Here is a 5780-nt window from a genome sequence, read left to right on the forward strand (position 1 = left end):
GGTTCGGGGCTCCCGCGGTGGCCACAGAGCCCGAGGGCCGGCCCACTCGCTCGGCCGCCAGGACCCTGGCGAGGCGGCCTCTCCACAGCCAACGGCCACAGGCAACGGCCGCCTGCCCGCGCGCACCCGCTCCGCTGGCCCGCGTGTTCGGTGCCCGGCCCCCGACGCCCACCTGTTGGTCGCACTCGGGGCATGATTTGGTGGCCATCTTCACTTTCTTAGCTCGAGTTGCAGACATGCTTTTCTCTGAAGGCAGCGGCAGCAGCAGCGGCTGCGGCGGCTCGGGCTTCGCCCCTCGTACCTCAGGCGCCCAGCCTCAGCCCGCCAGGTCCAGGCTAGCCGGACCCAGGCTCTGACGAGTAAGAGCCGGAGCGTCCGCAAGCTCTCTCAGAGCCTGCGGGCCGAAGGGGCGAGGCACGACGTGCGCCGGCTCTGAGGGTCTGCGGCACAGCTCCCATTCACAGGGATCGGCTCCTCACAAGATTACTTGGCCTGGATCTTCTGGCTGAACAATGGGTACGCCCCCTCTAGGCCGGCATGGGGACGTGGCTTGGCCGCGACTCCGCAGTGAAGGGCGTCGGGCTCGACCAACGAATGGGTCGTGGTATTGAGCACAGACACGACTGAAGCGACTTAGCAGCAGCAGCAGCAGCAGCAGCAGGATCATGGTGCTGTGCACGCCCCGTCTCTGAGAGGAAGAAGAGAGAGTGAAAAGCAGGTGGAGAGTGAGGTGCTTGGCACAGATCCTGATGTTTGATAAACTTCCGTTTCGCAAGTCTAATCACTGAGGAATTGGAGTAGAGATGTCATTAATGCCCTGGACCCAGGGTTGGGGATTAAAAATTCGTTTAACGAATAATTGCCTAAGGCCCACTATCGGGCAAATTTGAATAATATGCAATTTGTCTGCCTTCAAACACCATCTAGCTGTTTAGATCTGTTACTACTTGCTGCTGCTGCTGCTGCTGCTAAGTCGCTTCAGTCGTGTCCGACTCTGTGCGACCCCATAGATGGCAGCCCACCAGGCTCCCCGGTCCCTGGGATTCTCCAGGCAAGAACACTGGAGTGGGTTGCCATTTCCTTCTCCAATGCATGAAAGTGAAAAGTGAAAGTGAAGTCGCTCAGTCGTGTCCGACTCCTAGCGACCCCATGGACTGCAGCCTCCCAGGCTCCTCAGTCCATGGGATTTTCCAGGCTAGAGTACTGGAGTGGAGTGCCATTGCCTTCTCCGGTTACTACTTAAGAGCCCACAATGAAAGACCAGTTTGTTTTAAATTCATCATGTATTTTTAGGAAAAAAAAAAATTACTCGTAAAATGAAGTGAAAAAAAAAATATACAAAATACAAGTTCATTTTTTAAATGTGGAATTCAACAGCCATAAAACTACACTTAAAAAATTACATTTCAACAATTGGAGCAAACATAACAAAGAAAATAATTTAAGAAAGTAAACTTCATTCTGACAAAATTTGCCAATGAGCATTTATTACAATGGGTATTGCACTGATAGTTGTTCTACAATTTTAAGGAAAGCAAAGGCATTAGTGAAATTTCTACTCTACATGTTAATGTCTGTAAGCACACTTTGAATGAAGACAATGTATATAAAAAGACAATGTATAAAAAAAGTTTTCAGTGTGACAAATAAGGTTGTTTCTTGTTTACTTATTCACCTAAATGAGTTTGGATTGATAAAAGCACCACTTGTAGAGAAAAATTTACGTCGAAACTGTCTCTGGGTTCTTGTGGCAGGAAAACTATCTTAAACCATTAAACTATGTTAATGGTGATGGAAGAATAGATTTTAAAGCAATTTTAGTACATTCATGATTCATTCTTACCCTTTCTCCAAAATGAACTGATGATGTAGTTTCATAATTCATATTCGAAGGAGGAGGAGCCCCCTCAGAAAGGAGCACGAGGCTTTAGAGGGGATGAAGGGAGAGAGATTTGGACCCCAAATTTTCTCTCTGTTCTTTGGCTTCTGTGTGGTCCCAGACGATATGCCTCATCCAGCTTCAAGGCTGCTGACAGGCAGCTGGAAATGACACAGGAGCTTCAAAAGAAGCCTGACCCCAGCCAGCCCCTGCTGTTCAGGAAGGTGTTCACCGATCACATGCTGATAGTGGGACGAAACAGGGAGAAGGGCTGGGGTCAGCCCCAAATCCAGCCCTTCCAAAACCTCACTCTGCTCTCGGCCGGCTCGGCTCTCCACTACTCCCTGCAGCTCTTCGAAGACCTGAACGCGTTCAAAGACGGGGGACCAGCGCGTGCTCCTCTTCCGACCTTGGCTCAACGTGGAACTCATGCTGTGTTCAGCTCTGTGCCTCTGCCTGCAGTTTTGACAAAGCTGAGTTGTTGGAGTGCATCCGCCAGCTAATGAAAGAAGACAAGGACTGGGTTCCTGAGGACGTAGGCTCCAGCCTCTATGTGCTGCCAGTGGTAATCCAGAAGGAGCCCTCACTACATGTCTGCAATCTTCCCCTGGCTATGCCTTGAGCCCTGGCTCCCTCTTGGAGGATTCATCCTTCATCTGAGCCTGGGTAGGTGGGGTCGGCGACTGCAAGATGAGGGAAAATTAAGTGCCCACTGTGTTCGTGCAGCAGGAAGCACAAAAGAAGGACTGCGAACAGGTCCTCTGGCTATACGGGCCTGACCTCCAATTAATCGAGGTGGGCACCATGAACATCTTCGTCTTCTGAACCCACAACTATGGGGCGCTGGAACTGGTGATCCCACCACTGGACCATGTCATCTTGCCTTGATTAGTCTGACAGAGTCTGCCAGACCTGGCTCGGACCTGGGGTGAGTTCCAGACTGTGGAGTGTAAGATCACCATGAATATGTTCCTGCAGGCGCTGGAGGAACTGCTTGTCAGGTCTGCCACATGCATCGAATCCTGTACCAAGGCAAGCATTTCCACATTCCCACTAAGGAAAATGGGCTGAGCTTATCCTCCACTTCCACAAGGAGCTGAAGGCGATCCAGTAGGGATCAAAAGCCCACAAAAGGATGTTCCCGGTGCAGTGCTGCAGGCTATGCCGAACCACTCACTCCAGGGACCACCGACCTGCAGCATCCAGCCCAGTTGGACCTTTACCTCCATACCAATGACTCACCTGAAGTGATATGAAATAAAAGATGGAGGAACCTGGGACTCTGGTGCCCCCACATTACACTCCCAAAGTCATAAGGGCCTGACTCAGGCATCTTGGCCTCTAGCCCTGCCACTCAGGCCTTGGGGACCTGTACTGCCCTCTGTTCTGTATTGTGTGGTCAAGGATTGTGGAGTCAAGATGTTTAGGAAACACCTTGACTCCAAATCTGCATCTCTGTTTTCAGGCTGGATCTCCCCAGGGCTGCCATTGAGTTTTTTCCTTTAGCTGCAATTTTGGAAAAAAAAAAAAAAATGCCAAGGAACAAGAAAAGAAATTCATATTCAATCCTAATGAGTAGCTAGATCTGACAATTTATCCAAGAGAGTAATGGTTAGAATTTAAAATGTCTTTCAGTGAAATAAATTGATTCCAGATCCATGATTTTCCTGTATGGGGATCTTCTTTTGAGGTAAAGTGAATTCAAACTGTTCTATAACATTTGCATAATATTTAATTATAATTTTTCACATATGTGCAATGTCAAGTTCATAGTCTCTTTCACTGATAATTATTGTTAGAATATGAAATAATACATGTTCTTCCAACTTTCTAACTTAAATTTTTGTTCTTCAGTCTTAACTGCTATACTTGCATTCCTCCCTTCCACTGATACATTAAAATCCAAAAAGCTTCCCTGGTGGCTCAGATAGTTAAGAATCTGAGACCCGGGTTTGATCCCTGGGTCAGGTAGATCCCCTGGAGAAGGGAATGACCACCCACTCCAGTACTCTTGCCTGGAGGATTCCATGGACAGAGGAGCCTGGTGGGTTACAGTCCATGGGGTCACAAAGAGCTGGACACAACTAAGCTACTAACACTTGCACTTCACTCCTTTCATCCTTCACAAAATAGTAGCAAACCAAATTTAGCAACATATTGAAAGGTTTATATGTCATGACCCAAATGAGATTTATTCTCAGAATTCAGGGAAGTTCAACCTACAAAAACCATTCAATGGAATAACCCACAGGGGTAACAGCAACAAAGTGGTGGAGTAGGAGTTTTCTACCATCCTCCCTTCAAAGAACACTAGTTTTGACAACATGCACAAGTGAGGGTATCTTTGTGGAAGTCCAGGAGTCCAGTGAAGAAGTTCTAGCACATCCTTGGAGCAAAAAGCAAATCCAAGACTGGACCCACTAAAGACCAAAAAAGCAGTTTTACATTATTTGTGCCATTCCTCCCTCAGTGTAGCACGTCTCAGAGGCAAAAGAGACCTCCTAGGGCTGGAATTTCTTTCACAGCAGCAAGTGAGAGCATGTGAGTGAGTGCCCAGCTTCTCCCTCAGCTGTGCAGGACACTCCCAAAGAGGCCCACTTCTTTCCGGCCCTATCCAGAATATGAGGCAAGTTACACAGCTAAGAGTGGGGAGAGGCTGGGAACACAGTAGGCAGTGCTTGAAATGCATCAAAGAGATGTGAATTCTGTTTTGTAGACTCCATTAAAGGATCACCCACAAACCTCTGAAGAAGCCTTACCAGCAGATCCCCCCAACTGGCCCAAAGGCGTTCCCAACACTCTCCACACCTCACCCACACAGTCTTCTGCCTTGCAACCAGCGTCCTGTGTGTGCCCCTGAGGTGGCAAGTACAAGCATTGGCAGAAAGCTTGTGAGTACATGCAGAAAGCTGGCCCAACTCTGCAAGACTGTGAGAAAGCAAACAAACTTCAACATTCCCCAATAGCTCAGTTGGTAAAGAATCCACCTGCAGTGCAGGAGATCTCGGTTTGATTCCTGGGTTGGGAAGATCCCCTGGAGAATGGAAAGGCTACACACTCCAGTATTCTGTCCTAGAGAATTCCATGGACTGTATAATCCATGGGGTCGCAAACAGTCATGAGCAACTGAGCGATTTTCACTTTCTTAAGAAAAGTAAAATTGATTCTGTCAGTTCAGGGTCTAGACTGAATCATGAAGAAATTAAACACTTGAACAAACCAGTAACAAGCACGAAGGCTGAATTAGTAATTTTAAAAACTTCTCAAATAGAAAAGCTTAGGATGAAATGGTTTCATTAGTGAATTCTACCAAACATTTAAAAAGTTAATTCCAGTCATTCTCAAATTCTTGCAAAAAAATTGAAGGCAAAGGAATACTTCTAAACTTATTTTAGAAGGCCAACATTACCCTGACATCAAAACAAGAAAGGAAAACTAGAAAATAACAGTACAATATCCCTGAAATCATAGATGTAAAAATCCTCAGCAAAATATTAGGAATATGAATTCAACAGCATAGTAAAAGGATTATATGGTGATGAGCAAGTGGAATTTAACCCTGAGATTCAACATATACAAATCAATAATGCTGATACACCACCTTAATAGATTCAAGGAGGAAAATCATATGATCATCTCAGATGCAGAAAAGGCATTTGCCAAAATTCATCGTCTGTCATGATAAACTCTCAACAAATTAGGTATAATGATAATAAAGGCCACATATGATAAGCCCATAGCTAATAACTTTGTTGCTGTTATTGTTCAACCACTCAGTTGTGTCTGACTCTTTGTGACCCCATAGACTGCAGCACCCCAGGCTTCCCTGTCCTTCACTAGCTCCCGGAGTTTACTCAAGCTCATGTCCATTGAGTCAATGATGCCATCCAACCATCACATC

The 5780-nt window shown here is 46.7% G+C and overlaps 1 pseudogene; it reads left to right on the forward strand.

The window, feature by feature from the left end:
• LOC139177062 (branched-chain-amino-acid aminotransferase, mitochondrial pseudogene) lies at positions 1-4832 on the forward strand (annotated as a pseudogene).
• The last annotated feature ends 948 nt before the right edge of the window (positions 4833-5780 follow it).

The sequence above is a fragment of the Bos indicus genome, chromosome 18, assembly GCF_029378745.1.
Source record: "Bos indicus isolate NIAB-ARS_2022 breed Sahiwal x Tharparkar chromosome 18, NIAB-ARS_B.indTharparkar_mat_pri_1.0, whole genome shotgun sequence".
NCBI lineage: Eukaryota > Metazoa > Chordata > Mammalia > Artiodactyla > Bovidae > Bos > Bos indicus.